This window comes from Malus sylvestris, chromosome 15 (genome assembly GCF_916048215.2).
Source record: "Malus sylvestris chromosome 15, drMalSylv7.2, whole genome shotgun sequence".
Classification (NCBI taxonomy): domain Eukaryota; kingdom Viridiplantae; phylum Streptophyta; class Magnoliopsida; order Rosales; family Rosaceae; genus Malus; species Malus sylvestris.
In genome coordinates this window covers 34,701,579-34,720,191 of record NC_062274.1, presented here as the reverse complement: position 1 = coordinate 34,720,191, position 18,613 = coordinate 34,701,579, and positions in this window count along the sequence as shown.

Genomic DNA, 18,613 nt, shown 5'->3' with positions numbered 1-18,613 from the left:
GTGTGTGTGTGTCCGTGCGTGTGTGTGTAGTGTGTGTGTGTGTGTAAGTGTGTGTGAATATGTGTGGCGCACGTGTGTGTGTGCATGTATGTGTGTGCAGGTGTGTGCATGCATGTTATGCATGCATGTGTATATGTGTGCTAGCGTGTGTGTGTGTTGTGTTGTGTGGGTTTGGGCTTGAAGGGAAAATTATGAGATTCTAGCATGGGATTTCATAATGACTATCATGCATATACAAATAAAAAATTAATATACGAAAGCAGCGGAAGCATTTATAACATATTATCAAAGCTATAGTCATGCAAATCCCCTTCAAGGTTCATAGGTTTATATATAATGCATCAAAACAATTTTAGAATCAAGAACAAAGTGAAGGTTAGTCTTATACCTCTTGATCTAGACTTGAGACCAAGGATGGACCACCTCCAAGGCCTTTGCTCCTTGAAATCCTTGAGCCTAGCTTCCCTCCTTGCCTCCTCCACTTTGTTAAAAATGAGTGCTCCTAGGTTCTCTTCAAGTTCCCAAAGTAGGAAACCTCTAAAGATCCTCACCCACTAGTGTAGTGAGAAGGATGAAGGAATAACCAAAAGGGTGTAAGAGATGTTAGTAAAAACCCCCTTTGGTGGCCGGCCTTTGTGGTTCAAGATGGCTATTTTCTTTTGCCTCTTTTGTTGTTCAAAACTCACAAAAACCCTAATGAACAATATCTTATAAAGTTGCTTATATAGACAAAAAGAAAACCTAGTCAACACTTGACTAAATATCTCTCCAAAACCCACATAATATGGCCGGCCCTCTTGTGTTGTTTTTGGGCTTTGGGCTTTTATTATTTCAAGTCATCCAATGCTTGAATAAAAGCCCAATGGGTTTAGGCCCAATGGGCCTAATTAAACCCGAACGTTTCTTTAAGCCCAAAACGATCTTTATCGCTTTTATGATTTTTCTAGACTTTTCTAAATTAATCACAACACATAATTAATCTAATTAATTGTTTCCATCATCCATTAGTTACTCACTACAATAGTGTTGTGGTGAACAATCTTTTAGGTTCTAATTAACAAGGCAGTGAGGTGATTGGCATTAATCCAATTGCTTATATTTAATTCAATCACTTAGTGAATTAAAACCTCATTTTAATTCACCTTTCTTCTTTGACGACTACATCTAATCATCTAGAAGAACTCACAAGCTATGAGTGACATCTAACCATATGTCATAGCTACCCAAGCTAATGTAGAAGTTTATTCAAAGAACCTAGTCAGTTGGAATTACAATGTAATTCAATCCTTCTCTAATACAATACTCTCAATCACATCATTAGGGTATGGATATTTCATGTCAAACCCCTAATGTGATTATTCCTTCTTATATGATCCAATTGAGTCGTTTAGGAACGCTTTCCTTTATTACGCTCGATACTTCGGCCGAAGATTCCCGAATCATATCTTAGAGTATTCTTCCTCTCTTATCGAGGATTAGAGATTCCTTGTTGCGCATACACTTGCCTTCATGACTAAGTGGCTTAACCCCAACTATGCCGTTGACATTCTGATAGAGTGACGTTGACATAATCAAAGATTAAGTACTTAACCACAAGACAACGACGATGCCTCAGGTCAAAGGATTACTTACATTATTCCAACCATTTGAGTTACTTGCTTGACATGTGAGTAGACCTCCATGCAAGTACTCTGATTCGATTGTGTTCAGTGAACTCATTCCCTTAATGAGCACCTACATACTTGTCTTAGTGTCACAACACGAATGGGTTGAGACTTTCCATCCTTCCAATTGAAGCGGACACAGTATGTACCAGTCTAAGCATTGTCAGTATCCCTCTGACAATCCAACGACCAGGAACCTTTTGGACATAATGGTTATGTGAAGAAGGTCTCTGTAGTCTAACATCATTAGATTACTTCTTCAATCGATCCACTGTCCATGGATTCACTATTCAGGACATATTTCGTTTATTGAGATAGTCCTAATTAGTATCTTTGCCATTTGATGTATAAGAATCATCCATACATCGATTCATTTGTCCTGAAAGATTTCTTCCAAAGATTGACTTTCAGGGCATATTTCCAACAATCTCCCACTTGCACTAAAGTCAATCACTTGTGTATCTTATACATCTTGTCGAGAGAGTTTATGCTCGTAGGTCAACTTGGTTATGTATTAATCTCTTTTATTTTAAAAGGGATTTACTTATCAAATGTTTCCAAGACATTTGATGATGTCTCTTTAATGTGTTCAAAAACTTTGATGAGACCTTGATTCCATGGCTTGAGCTATCGCCCCATTACGTCGTAGTACTCTACTAACGACCTTATGGTTTGGATTCAATCATGGGTTCTAAAAGAACCCCTTTCATTCAAAACACCTTTTTGAAGCAGTTTCTAAAACTTATATATCTACATATATTTCGTTTGTATACTTTATACAAACTTTGCTCCAATCTTGAGACCATTGTAGTACAATACTAACAATTCATTCATATGATTAGTACTTCATCCAACATGAAGTTCCATTTGTTAAAATGGCTTATTTTTCACTTTGGTTAACAACCTAAGTGAATGCACGCTTCCAGAGTCCCACTCTGATGTTTCTTTCTTAAAAGGCAATAATACTCTATCAGTTGCTTTGGTTCTGATCCTGGGATATAGTAATATCTTAAAGTGATAAACTCAGTGGTTTCTTCACCTTTGGATATCTACTTCACAAGTCAATACACGTGTCCCTTTTGTGATTTTATGACACATTCATTATAAGGGTTATGAAAGTGATTTCCTATCACATAGGAAAATGCTTTCTTAAATCTTCAACATTTGAGATTTAATTCCCATATAACATTATTGAGATAGCCTTGCTATATCAGTAAGTCTAATTTCAAGTCTTTACTTCAAAATTGACCGTGTCATGTTTTGTCATTTTTCGAGTAACATCTATGTTTTATCAAGTCTATCAAATAGACTTTATTCACATCTTGTTGCTCAAATTATGACATCACTCCCACTGGCCTTGTTGTAACTTAGCATTCATTCAAAAATAACACTTATATTTTCTTGATTTGAATGCGTGTTGCTCCCACTAACTTGTCTTGGATCCATTGAGAATCATTGAGATCCATTAGCTTATTGATGATGTTCTCAACAATTTTGAGACCATCAACAACCCTAGCTAACACAAGTTATATAAACGAATCACATACAAAAGAATTCCTTCTAAAGTAATTCCTTTTGAATATGTGACTTGTTTTATCAAGTCTATTCATTTAATTATACGATGTCATACACCATACTTCAAGTTTTAGTCATACTAACGCCTTTAGTGTAGTCATATAAGAATTATCCAATTCCTTAGTGGAAGCATGGCTCCTACTAAGGATATAGAAACTCAACCATTCCTTCTAGGTGGTTGATATAATTCTCTATCAAAACTACATAGAGCAATATCGTTACATGTTGAATTTGGATTGTCTAGTTGTTAAACCTATGTTGTGACTCATTTTGAAACTTATTCCCTTTTGTTTCATCAACTTGTCCATATGCTTTGTTATTAGCATGTTCTCATAAAAGAGAATGATGGACAACTCCCAACATATAACCATTTTATGCTAGGTTGACGAAACCAACATTCAAAGACTATTCTTTAAATGTTACACAACATAGATTTTTAACGTTTGAAGAGCTTGAGTCCTTTTAACAATTAAAATTACAAACTCTTAATAATAGTCAAGTACTATTATTCTTTAGACAAGTATAAACCAATCACATTCAAGTTTATATCCATTTTCACACCTCCCACTATTTCTCATGACTTTAATGAGAAATCATTTCATACATTCAAAATGTATAAAAGTGGATTATATTGGTAGAAGACATTGTGTAGTAGCTTTGAAACATTTCAAGCTTATTTGTTTCAATCTTCACTAAGTTTAATGTCTTGTTATTTAAGTGACTAAAGTCTTTAAACCTTTTATAGATTTAGACACTTCTTTCTCGGTTTAATCACTAACACCATTGACATTTTAAAACAATTTTAAGAATGCCCAATTAATTGTTCAAAACTACTAATTGAATCAAGAGTGATCTTGATCATTGTGTTTCAAGTGATAACCATATAAGAAACGTTTTTCTTATTACTTATATCATTGTAATGTGATCTTCCTTTTCTTCAAGAAAGGATTCTCTAGACTTTTGTCAATTCATATAGAACTCATAAGTAGACAAATGGAACCAAATCTAAAGATTCATTGTATCCTTTTATGTCCTACATGTGAGATCTATCCATAATTGATAAATCTAAAGTTTGGTTTATCACATTACAATTAAGTGATATAACTCTTGTATCTCATCTAGGATACAACAAGACAATTTTCAATTCATAACACTACTTTAAGGAAATAGTATATTAAAAAGGCATACTTCACATTACATTAATATGATAGTTCAAACATTCATAATGTTTAATACAAAAGGTATTAGCTCTATATATTTAGAGACTAATATAAATGCCTTTATACATTTAGGCACTAACAGTGGCCTTCCATCAAATGAAGCCATATAATTAGTTCTTAACAAAATAAGAAAGTTTAAAGACAATCTTTAAATGCCTAACAAAACTTCCTAAGTAGTAAGCAAAAATTATAGTGGCCGAACCCTTCACCACATTTTCTTGCTTGTTCTTCTTCTACTTGGCTTCTCCACCTATATACAATTATACAAGTGATTAGCACTTTATATCAAATATAAATATTTAGAAGATCTAACATTTAGAATTGAAGATAAGAACATAAACCATACCTTGTGGCTTGTCCTTAAGACTTGCAAGGTATAACCTGCAATTCCTCCTCCAATGCCCCTCCTTTCCACAGTGGTGGCAAGTCCCTTTGGGCTCCTTTGCCTTCTTTTTCCTCACTCCTCCTTTCGGCTTAGGAGTGGGGGACTTCTTCTCCTTCCCTTTGCCTTTGCCTTGCGGCTTGGCCTTGGAAGAGGATGGCTTATTGTAGGCTACTGCAGCAGTCCCTACAACGTTCTCTTTCTTCATAGTCTTCTCGGCGGTTACTAACATGTTTAGTAACTCGGAGAGAGTGCTATCCATCTTATTCATGTTGTAGTTCATTACGAACTGCGAGAATGAATCAGAAAGAGAAGCCAATATGAAGTCCTGGGCTAATTCCCCGTCAAGTGGAGTACCAAGGTTCTCCAATTGTTCAATGAATCCTATCATCTTCAGTACATGTTGATGCACTGGAGCCCCCTTGACCATCTTGGTATTCACAAGTTCACGGACAGTGCTAAAGCGACGGTTGCGCGTCCATTCACCATATAACTGCGTAAGATGGAGTATTATGGAAGATGCACTGTCCATGCCCTCGTGCTGTCTCTGTAGCTCCTCATTCATGGAAGCCAACAGATAGCACTTGGCTTGTGTATCATCCTCAACGTGCTTGTCATACTTAGCACGTTCATCCTCAGTGGCGTTAGGGCCAAGAGGTATGTGAGGTGGAGCCTTGTCTAGTACGTAAACAATCTTCTCCAATGTTAAGAGAATCTTGACATTACGATACCATGATGGGAAATTGTGCCCCTCTAGGCAATGTTTGTCGAGTATTTTCGCGAGTGTGCTTCCAACCATATCTATATACATAAACAAATAAAATAATTAGATTGATTGTTGTTTAAGTCAAACGATTTGGGTCTTTAAACCGAATGACACCACCCACCATTTTTGGCAAATTCCATATCCCCCATAATGGAATCCGGGAGATTTCAAAGAAAGCTCCTAGCGGGTTATGGGAGGCTCACTATTACCAAGCCCACCTCACGATGATACGATGTCGGCTAGCAACAACAATAATGAGAGGGTACAAGTACCCATTCACAACAACCTCTTGTGATTACCCATCTTTTTGGCCTCTAGAAAATAATACCTCACGATGATACGATGTTGGCATTATGTTTCTTAGTTAAGTTCTTTCCCACCATGCCGGTTTAGCTAGGGGTTCAAGCATGACCTCACGATGATACGATGTTGGCCATACTCGTTGCCTACCTTAACCTCATCAAATGTTTTAAATAAACTCCTCCTGAATATAAGCATGCACTTTGTCACTTCCCCATGATAGGGTGAAGGCGGTGTACAAGTCATAAACGCTTGGAGCCTACCACGGTGGAAGGCCACGAAAAAGTGTTCTAAGCACTCTTACGCTTACAACTTAATATTGTTTGGTTGAGGGATTTTAAGGTCTCATCAATTTTATTTATTTAATCACAATCAAATAAATTGTCCTATTATAACTACTAGTCCAAAGTTAATGAATTTAGTAGCATATAATATCCCCACTATTCGTTTTCATAAAACAAATCAATATCAAAACATTTTTCAAAATATTGGAGATATATATATAACTACTAATTGTATTCATTATAGTCTAGTAGCGTATGATACTCCCACTATTTGTTTTGAGAAAAACAAATCAATATCAAAAACGAATTTTTCAAATTTTGGAAGTAACTACTACTACTATGGTTTTTGCATTCCTTTGAAATTGGACTTTATAGTTATCTTAGGCTCTTGGATGACTATGGACTTATTAGGTTATTGCAACAACGAGCCATCATTGTTGAATATAAACTCGGGGAGGTTGTGTCAATTTAATTACGTGCTTATCAATCCAATTAAAACCATTTTCATTGAGCCATTAGAAATGAAAGACAATCATTCATTGCTAATTTGGGCATTGGACCCTTTTAATCTTTAATCTCATGTCAAAACCCTCTTTTAGTTATGTCTCCTTACCAATAGTTAAAGATACTCTAGTCTAGCACTAGAGGGAATCCACTAACAAATAGAGATTAAGAAGTAATAAGAATTACAAACCGATTTGTACAAATTCCTATAAATTACATATACTAAAAGGGGAGAGAAAGATTAACGTCAAACGTGACAAGGTCCAATTAAAAAGTAATTAAAACACATTCCCAAGGTTCAAACAATTTGATTTTAGCGCCTTATCATATAGCTCAATTATCGTTTAAGGCATAAGTCCAAAGTCATCCATTTCATAACTACTTAAACACATTTAAATAATCATTAGGGAATGCAACATAAACATTTAGATTTAGTGCATATGGGCATAATAGTATTATGAGTTTAAACAACTAACAAAATTAAAATCAAATATTTTAACTTTCTAGTTAGTAGGGGCCTAAATGTAAATATGAAAAGTTAGGGGTAAAACCGTAAATATTTCAAAGTAAATATCAACTTTTTAAAGATTACAAAATAGCCCCACAAGTGGATAAATCCACTAGGGAGGCCGGCCACATTAAGGGGATGGGAGGTCTCTTACACAATCTTACACAACATGCATTAAAAGCCACCTTATGTAAGAAAAATTAAATTTTGCTTGTCACTTGGTTTTGCCATTAAAACTTAGGTGAGATGGGTGATGGAAATCCTCCTAGTCAAGTCTAGGGTTTTATAAGTTTTTAATATGGTTATGGATGGTAAGAACATCATCCAAAACCATAAAACCATGCATGAAAACCAATTAAAACCATTTTCACCCAAAACCAAACCATGAACACCAAGAACAAAACCATGAACACAATTTCAAGATTTGTACATTCTTGGTGATTTTTCAAACCCAAAAACAAAAGTGACAAGAACACTTCTTTTAAGCTTTAATAGGATGTGTGAGTGGTTTACAATAAAACACAAACACAACCCAAAACCACCCCCAAAACCGTGCCTACCCTTTTGAACAAAAACCCAAATTTTGTTCATGACTTATTCTTCATTCATGCATACAAAACAACTTTTACATGCATATCTTTTTCAACTCTTGATTTACAAAAGACAAACATACTTTGAAATGAAGAAATAATATGTCATACTAGTTCTAAACTCATTTTTCATTCATGTATACAAAACACTTTTGCAAACATATCTTTCTCAACTTTTCACTAACATTTTTCAACTATTGAAAAACAAAAGATAAACATACTTTGAATGAAACAATAAATATGTCATGCATAATATTAATACCCATATGCATAAAATCCAAAAGGACACATTATATATAAACCATTGGCTCTGATACCACTTGAAGGGAAAATTATGAGATTCTAGAATGGGATTTCATAATGACTATCATGCATATACAAATCAAAAATTAATATACGAAAGCAACGGAAGCATTTATAACATATTATCAAAGCTATAGTCATGCAAATCCCCTTCAAGGTTCATAGGTTTATATATAATGCATCAAAACAATTTTAGAATCAAGAACAAAGTGAAGGTTAGTCTTATATCTCTTGATCTAGACTTGAGACCAAGGATGGACCACCTCCAAGGCCTTTGCTCCTTGAAATCCTTGAGCCTAGCTTCCCTCCTTGCCTCCTCCACTTTGTTAAAAATGAGTGCTCCTAGGTTCTCTTCAAGTTCCCAAAGTAGGAAACCTCTAAAGATCCTCACCCACTAGTGTAGTGAGAAGGATGAAGGAATAACCAAAAGGGTGTAAGAGATGTTAGTAAAAACCCCCTTTGGTGGCCGGCCTTTGTGGTTCAAGATGGCTATTTTCTTTTGCCTCTTTTGTTGTTCAAAACTCACAAAAACCCTAATGAACAATATCTTATAAAGTTGCTTATATAGACAAAAAGAAAACCTAGTCAACACTTGACTAAATATCTCTCCAAAACCCACATAATATGGCCGGCCCTCTTGTGTTGTTTTTGGGCTTTGGGCTTTTATTATTTCAAGTCATCCAATGCTTGAATAAAAGCCCAATGGGTTTAGTGAAGGAAAAATTTTGTCCTAGCTAAGAACAAGTACGAACATTTGAATACACATGCAAGCTATCAACACTTTAAAGTAGGCATGCATCCAAAAACAATTCATAAAACCCATGACTTTCAAAGCCTAGTATATGGTGAACCAAAATAAACTCTTTAACAAAATTAAAGAGAAGTAAAGATTTAGTGATTCTTTACCCTTGAAGCTCATCCTTGTTTACACAAGGGATTCACCCAAGTGGAGGGCCTTCAAGTCACCTCCAAGCTCCTTGAATCCTCCTTGTGTTTTCCTCCCTTTAGTGCTCCTTTGATGATTAGAGGAAAAAGGATTTGTTCTCCAAAAACATCAAAAGCTTGATGTCTCTAAGTCTCTTCACCAAGGTTGTATATTGTGAAGATGATATGGATGACTTAGAGAGATTTTAGATGCTAGTAAAAATCCTCTAAGTGGCCGGCCTCTATGTAGAAAAAGAGAGAAAATGTTTCACCCAATTTCTATTAGAAAACTCTAATGAGAAAATTGCTATAAAGTTCCTTTTATAACATTTTCTTTGGTGAGTGGCAAACTTGTAATTAAGCAAGCTTGCCCATTCACCCTAATGGCCGGCCTCTCCTTGTTATTGGGCTAAATTGCCCATTTTGTTTTAGTTGTCATACAACTTAAACATAATGGGCCTTGTGGACCAAAACACTTTTGGGCCCCGAAACCCAAAACCAACTTATAAGCCCAATACGAACTTTTCGTATAATTAATTAACTAATTAATTAATCTTGACCATTCTTCAATTAAACCATTTAATTACTTATCCATTTCATATAATTTCTTCACTAACATCCTTATGTGGTGTGCGATCCATTAGGTTCCAATTAGCGAGGCAGTGGGCGATGTTACTCTTAACGATCGATTGTGAATTGAAACCACATTTCAATTCTCCCTTAAGATTAGTGTTTGCTAATCTTCAGGGCTTCCACAAACCATGAGTGACACCTAGCAGCATATCATGGTTACCCAAGCTGAGTAGAATTGGTTGGAGAACCTATCCAGTTACAACTACAATGCAATACGGTCCTTCTCTAATACAATACTCTTAATCACATTGTTTAAGTGATAGTTTGTTTCATGTCTACTATCCAATGTGATACTTTCCTATATGACTCCTTTGAATATGATTTGGAACAAACTTCCTAAGTCATATTCATATGCTTTGGCCAAAGACTTTAGAATCATATCTTAGAGTATTCTCCTTCCACCATGGAAGGTTAGAGATCCCTTGTTGTGCATTCATATGCCTACATGACTAGATAGCTTGACCCCAACAATGCCGTGGACAATCCGAAGGAATGCCATTGACATGATCAAAGATCAAGGACCTAACCATTAGACATCTATGATGCCTCAGGTCAAAGGACTACTTTGCATATTGCAACTTTAGAGTTCATACATGACATGTATGTTCGAACTCTCTTTTGATCGACGTTCAGTGTACTCGATTACTCTTTCGAGCACCTATGTGTTTGTCTCAGTGTCCAACACCAAATGACTTGAGACTAGTTCATACTCACGTTTGAGTCAACATAACACATACTAACCTTAGCGGATTGTCAATGCCCAACTGGCAATCCTATGGCTAGGAACGTTTTAGGAATGAACATAAGAGAGAGGTCTCGATAATCTAACTCATTAGATCACTTCTCTCTTAGAACAAATACATTCCTTGGATTCCCTTATTGCTTAAACACATGATACAATAAATAGTGATTAACAATAAGCTTTGCCCTTTATTAAACATATAAAAGTTTAATACAATAAGTATTCCAAAAAGCTATTACATCAAATGAGTGGCTTTGTGGGCATACTTCCAACATTTAGGCCCAATGGGCCTAATTAAACCCGAACGTTTCTTTAAGCCCAAAACGATCTTTATCGCTTTTATGATTTTTCTAGACTTTTCTAAATTAATCACAACACATAATTAATCTAATTAATTTTTTCCATCATCCATTAGTTACTCACTACAATAGTGTTGTGGTGAACAATTTTTTAGGTTCTAATTAGCAAGGCAGTGAGGTGATTGGCATTAATCCAATTGCTTATATTTAATTCAATCACTTAGTGAATTAAAACCTCATTTTAATTCACCTTTCTTCTTTGACGACTACATCTAATCATCTAGAAGAACTCACAAGCTATGAGTGACATCTAACCATATGTCATAGCTACCCAAGCTAATGTAGAAGTTTATTCAAAGAACCTAGTCAGTTGGAATTACAATGTAATTCAATCCTTCTCTAATACAATACTCTCAATCACATCATTAGGGTATGGATATTTCATGTCAAACCCCTAATGTGATTATTCCTTCTTATATGATCCAATTGAGTCGTTTAGGAACGCTTTCCTTTATTACGCTCGATACTTCGGCCGAAGATTCCCGAATCATATCTTAGAGTATTCTTCCTCTCTTATCGAGGATTAGAGATTCCTTGTTGCGCATACACTTGCCTTCATGACTAAGTGGCTTAACCCCAACTATGCCGTTGACATTCTGATAGAGTGACGTTGACATAATCAAAGATTAAGTACTTAACCACAAGACAACGACGATGCCTCAGGTCAAAGGATTACTTACATTATTCCAACCATTTGAGTTACTTGCTTGACATGTGAGTAGACCTCCATGCAAGTACTCTGATTCGATTGTGTTCAGTGAACTCATTCCCTTAATGAGCACCTACATACTTGTCTTAGTGTCACAACACGAATGGGTTGAGACTTTCCATCCTTCCAATTGAAGCGGACACAGTATGTACCAGTCTAAGCATTGTCAGTATCCCTCTGACAATCCAACGACCAGGAACCTTTTGGACATAATGGTTATGTGAAGAAGGTCTCTGTAGTCTAACATCATTAGATTACTTCTTCAATCGATCCATTGTCCATGGATTCACTATTCAGGACATATTTCGTTTATTGAGATAGTCCTAATTAGTATCTTTGCCATTTGATGTATAAGAATCATCCATACATCGATTCATTTGTCCTGAAAGATTTCTTCCAAAGATTGACTTTCAGGGCATATTTCCAACAGGGCTCAAGCCCAAACCACCACCCTTTTTATTCCTAGGCCTATCCAAAACCAAAACCCAATAGGTTCTAACATTATGTAACCTAAACCCTAATCCAAATCCAAACCCAAGACCCATTTCCAATTCTTGAAATTCTATAGTTTGGTAGTTTAATAAATTGTACATTTTTGTGCCTAGGTGAAGTTGCTAGTGGGGATTTCCTTAATCCTTTTCCGCACAATTCTGCTGCTACAGAGTATCTGTGAGTGGACCCTTTCTAAAATTTGCATAATTTCATAGTTTAATTCCATAAATGAAATGCATGCCTTACGAGTTTGTGAATTGATTTTTATGTTAAGCATGTTATGAAATATGTTGTTCATCGTCTCATTTTTTGTGAGGAATTAATTGTTGGCCTATATTGAGCTATATTTTAAAATATCATATTTTCTATAAAAACCATGAACTGGTAGACTATCTTATGGATGACGATAGGATGCTAGAACATGTTTTAGAAACCCTTCTTTATAGTATAGACGATGGATGACTTTATACTATGAAGTGGTTATTTTTTAGAGGCGTAACTATTTGTGCGTACCTAGTGGACACTATGCCGCCTGGGGTGAGGATCTGGTGTTGGCAGATAGGCCGGGAGAAATAATCCCTAGCTACGGGCTGAGGGACATAGAGCAAGCATTGGGCTGGGAGTTGGTAATCTCTGGCTACGGGCGCAGAGACCACGGTGCTGGCATAGGGCCAGGAGATATATTTGTTTCAGTGATCTTACTAGTAGTAGATCATGCGACGAGACTATCTATGAGACGTTTGGTATTTTATTTTCCATAATGACTTTTGAGATATTTTTTGCATGCTAGGGTTTTCAGTAAAACCATCACTTATTATGCTAGTAGTTTTCTTTATATAAATTGTGGTGGTTAATATCTTGATAACTGTTTTATTATTATTGTATATATGAACTTGGTCGACTCACCTTTGTTTTGCGCCCCCATTCATGTCTTAGAAACGAGGACTATGACACAACGTACGAGGCATTCCCTTACTAGTAGCAATCTATCACTCACTTGCGTGATATCTTGTAATGATCTTTCCTTTTGTGATCTTGTTTTAGAACGCGTTCTGTGCATGCTAGACATTTCCTTAAACCTTGTTTATTACTTCTAGATTCTAATGATTATTCATGCTTATTTTCCTCCTAATCATTTCTCTTGTATTCAATAAATGGCTTTCGTCACCCTCAGGTATCGACCAGCACGTGCCTATCCGGGTATTCGGGGAATATCAGGGTCGGGACGTGTCAGGAAGAGAGAGTGTGAGGGAGAGCTGAGGAAGATGGTTATCGAAGGAAGAGAGTTTATAGAGAGGAAGAGGGGAGGGGAAAGTGTTTGCGATTTCAGTTTAATCCCGAGGTTCATGTGCACAAAAAATTCAAATTTTCATGAAATTATTTTCGTGCCCTCCAAAAAGTCAAAATTTTCATCTCTTTGAGCGACGAAAAGGAAATTAATTTACCCGAGTCAAATTTTGTTTGAATTTATATTTATTCAAATAAAAACAATTTATTTATAACATAAGATAAATAAATTACAAAAAAAATCATTTAATATGTTTTACATAGCAAGTCACAAATAAATTGCATTATTCATCATCCGAACTATAATAACTTTCGCTATCGTCGTTATCATCACTTTCGGTCTCCCTATCCTCTTCCTCGATAGGTACACACCGTCATCGTTCGGGCCCACTACACCATCGTATCGCGGAAGATTACCGAGGTCAATTGTAATTGACTGAATTGGTATTTCGATTGAAGCCACTCCTTGTATCTGAAATGGTTCTTGGATAAGATTTGTATCTCAAAATGTTTCCGCATCATTTTCCATTGAAGATTCTAAACGTTGGTTAGCGACGTTGTCTACGTCGTCGTCAGCAGAGTCTTGTTCTGTTATAGCATACACATTTCTCTGATCCATCTTCTGAACAACTTTCCAACCTCTCCTCGCTCTAGGGTTATCTAGATACACAATCTATTTTGCCATGTTTGCCAAAATGTAAGGTTCATCGTCGTACCAAGTTCTATTAGTGTTCACAGATAGTAAGCCATGGTCGATTTAACACTTCCCTGCCTATTTGGGTTTGTATCAAACCATCGACACTTAAACATGTTCACTTTTTCACTTGGCATCAGTCTTTGTAAAGCAATTGCACGACAGTTGTTAGTTTACTATAGAAATCAATGTATGTACTTTCACCTCCACCCGGGACATAAACACTGCTGTTTTGCGTACATAACTTGTCATCTCATGCAACCCCCAAAAACTTAACGCCGTTAACATGGCAACCTGAGAACAATTCAACGCGAATCGAGCCGAACGCCAAGTTATATAACTCTTCACTGTAAGTGGGGGAATTCGATGCTTTCAATTTATTCACATAACATTATACAAAAACATACACCTGTTAGTTTGAGAAAATTAAATACTACAATATATATGTCAAATACAAAACATTTATAACTTTCATATTCGAGAAACCACTGTGGAAACAATTCTCGGTGTTTCTTGCCATACAAATGTGATGGATGTTCTCGCTTCATCATCTCTTCATGTTCGTCTAGGTATGCCATTATCTCATCACGATTTTTCAATATGAACCAATGTGCTACCTCTATGTCATTTTTGGAAAACGACTCGCCTCGTACAAGATCTCCAAAGGGTTGTGCGCATTGGGAAAAAATAGAAAGTTTCTCCTTTCTCAAACCCCTGTCATTATTGTGCTGAGGACGATTGAAAGTTTTCTCCTCATCTTTTAAATACATTCCATAAAATGTAAGCGACTCATATTGAACCCAATCCTCTATAATTGATCATTTGGGCGTCGTTCTGCTGCATACACTTTTTTTTCAACTCCCCGAGAAGCCTGCCAAAATAAAATGATATGATACAAATTAGTAAGCTTGGGTTAATGATGCATAAACAAATGATGAGTATTATATACGTTTCTATTGGATACATCCAACGATAGTTGACAGGACCAACACGCAATGCCTCTTCGGGCAAGTGAACCATCACATGGATCATACTTGTGAAGCTGGAAGGAATATCATCTCAAACTTGCATAGGACTTGGACAATGTCATGGCACAACTGATTAACGTTCAACTTTCACAACATTCTTGTCGTCAGTTGGGAAAGAAAATCTGGATAACAACATGATTGGCTTCACAACATCTTCCGGCAATAGGTGATGAATACCCACAGGAAGTAGGCATTGTATAACCACATGGAAATCATGGCTCTTTAGTCCAACAAATTTACCCTTGTCAACATTCACACAACGCGCAATATTAGAAGCATACCCATCAGGAAACTTTACAGACGATACAAGCTTTAAAAACTTTTTTTTATCATTCAGTTTCATAGAAAAAAAATGCAAGATCCCTTCTAGCTTTATCACTGTCCCTATTCATCCATAAACCCCCTCCGTATACCCAATTTTTTCCAAATCAAGACGAGCTTTGATCGTGTCCTTTGTCTTGCCCTTAATATCTAGAATGGTGCCTACCAATGTGTTAAATACAGTTTTCTCAACATGCATAACGTCGTGGTTGTGTCTTAATTTTAGTTTCGACCAATACGGGAGCTCAAAAAACATAGGCTTGTGCGTCCAGTTCATATGTGTAAAAGGTTTGGTCTTACTCACTATTTTCCCGAACGGAGCAAAATCCAAATGGTTAAGCTTTTCCAAAATTTGATCACGGAACCATTCTTTAAGTCTGAGGCGATGCTCTGTTTTCTCTGGAACTTTTTATCCTTTTCCGGCCACTAGAGGTCCTATGGCAACCATCTCCAATGACCAAGGTAACAAACTTTTTTGGTGTGCCAACCAGTTGTTACATCATCCTTGCATACAGGACATGCTATATAACCCTTAATGCTTTAACTAGAAGCCATGCATATGCGGGAAAATCGTTCACAGTCCACATAACTGCTGCCCGCAAAGTGAACATCTTCCCATTTCACTTATTGTACGTGCGCACACCGTTTGTCAATAAATGTTTTAGCTTATCAACCAACATCCTTAAGTAAACATCGATTGACCTACCAGGATCCTCAATTATCAAAAGATTCATCATCAAGTATTCTTTTTTCATGCATTTCCAAAGGGGCAAATTATATAGGAATACGAAAATTGGCTAAGTGCTGTGGTGTTGGTTTAAAACCCCGAACGGATTGAATCCGTCAATGAAAAGCCCCAATGTAACATTTCGGGGATCAGCAGCAAACTCAGGGAACGTTTATTCAAACTCTTTCCATGCCTCCTCATCTGCAGAATGCCTCATTACATCGTCGTCTACCCGTTTTTTCTTATGTCATTTCATGTCGGTGGTAGTATGCGTCAACATATACAATCACTGCAACCTAGGTTTCAAAGGCAGATAACGCATGATTTTTTGTGGGATCTTAGTTATTCTAGTCTAAGATGTCATTTTGAACCTCGACTCATTGCATACAGGGCATTTATCCAATGTTTTATTCTCTTTGTAGAATAAAATAGAATTGTTTTTGCAAGCATGAATTGTTTTCATAACCCAATCCAAGACCATTCAACACCTTTTGCGCAGGTCTATGGTCTTTCGGCAAACAATTGTCCTTTGGAAGCATTCTCTTGAAAACCCCCAAAAAGTAATCGAAACACTGGTTCGACATACGATACTTTATTTTCAATGCATTAGTTCCACAATGGTCGTGAGAATCGAAAAGCTCTCATACCCCGGGTATAACACTCGGTTGGCATTTTTAATAGTTTTTCATATCGTTCGAACTCTGCACTGTCCATTGGTATAGGCACATCATCTTCCCCTTCCTTATTGGTGTTTGTCGATGCAAATGGAAAAGCATCATTTATAATATCCATGACTTGTTCATTAGGATCCACAATAGTTTCAACATTGTCCACTCTTGTGGTGTTTGAAGACGAAGCAGTGTCTAATTGTTCCCCATGATGGTTCTAAGTATTATAGGCCTCAACCATTCCATTCCTTACTAAATGAAATCGAACATTTTCAATTGTCTTCCTTAATGTGTTGTTACACCTCTAACAAGGACACTGAATTCTAGTTGCAACCAAGTTGTGTGTACGTGCAAAGTCAATAAAATCCTCGATTCCATCCAAGTATTTGTCAGCCCATCTATTCAGGTTCTTTATCCATGTCCTGTCCATAATTCCTACAACCACAATAACAGTACAACAATCACAACAACTTTATTCAAATGATAATGTCACCTTCTGCCTTCGGTAAGGGCCCTATCCCATTCGAGAATGCATAGTTATGTCACGTAATTTATGACTACATCAGATTAGATTTCGACATGGATGAATTTCGGCAACATCTCGGTACAATTCTTCAAATGAACGACGTAGATATGAAATACCTATGTGCCACCTGAAGAACGTACAGAGATGACACCGAAATCTCCACGGCCGAAACCTAATCCTTCAACCATAAACTACGCGCCATAACTGTGCATTCCCAAACTATCCAAATAATGGGACAATTCAAGAATTAATTGGACCGCAATCATGCTTTTGCATCCATGCATAAAATCCAACTAATCCTCGAATGGGAAACTAAGTTTTACAAAAAATAAAATAAAAATAAAACCAAGTATGAAGTTAATTACAATTAACTCCGTACATCACAACACATATTTGTACGTCACGTACAAATTTAACAACATAATATAAACATAATTTCACAACACAATATAAACATAAGAACATAAGTTCAACATAATTTAATTAATTTGATATTTTTTTAAAAATAAAACAAGGAAAATACATTCTCTATTGTTCTCCACCAATCGCTAATCACACACAATATCCCTATAAACAATGAAATTCATGGCGTTAGTATGAATTTACATTAATACTTTTACCCTAACAAAAAAAAACGCTTACCAGGCACACCGAGATAGCTCAATCAACCTAGAGAAGAAGATAGAGGGAGTATTAGATGATGAAATTGAGAGAAAATGGAAATGACAGATGCCAGATTGAAGAAAAACGATGGGGAGGAATGCATAGGCTAAATCTGCAGTTTTACTGTAGTTTGCCTCTGCACAGCTAAATCCATATTATAAAGTTAACTTTTGGACGAATGATTTTGCGCGACGAACACAGTCTTAGTCTCACAAATACCCTTTGCGCGACTAACAATGGTTTCGTCGCGCAAGTTTACAACTTTTTTTATTTTTTTTCCTTTACTTTATAACTTATTATTTAAACAATTTGCTCAATGAAAACATTTTTCTTCTCGCAAAATGCATATTTTTTAATTTTTTTTATGTTTTTCCGTTTTCTTTTTACGTAATGTAAATTTTTATTTTAATATAAATAAAAAAACTCAAACCTAATTAAACATTAAATTAATTAACCAAACTAATTTATTATCCCAAAAACAAGTTATAATTAATGTAAATATTAATACTCATCCACATAACATAATTTTATTATTTAAAATAAATATAAAGTCCTAAAAATATTATTTCATAAAAAATAAAAAAAATACAAAAATCAACTTCAATCCTCCTCCTCCGGGGCAACAGCACCTCGCTCTGTATCCCGCATCACATCAAGCTTCCACTGCTGGAAACGCTTCTTGAAAAGCTAATACAGATACTTTCGTTGCTTCTCATTGGTTTTGTCAACATCCCAATGAACCTA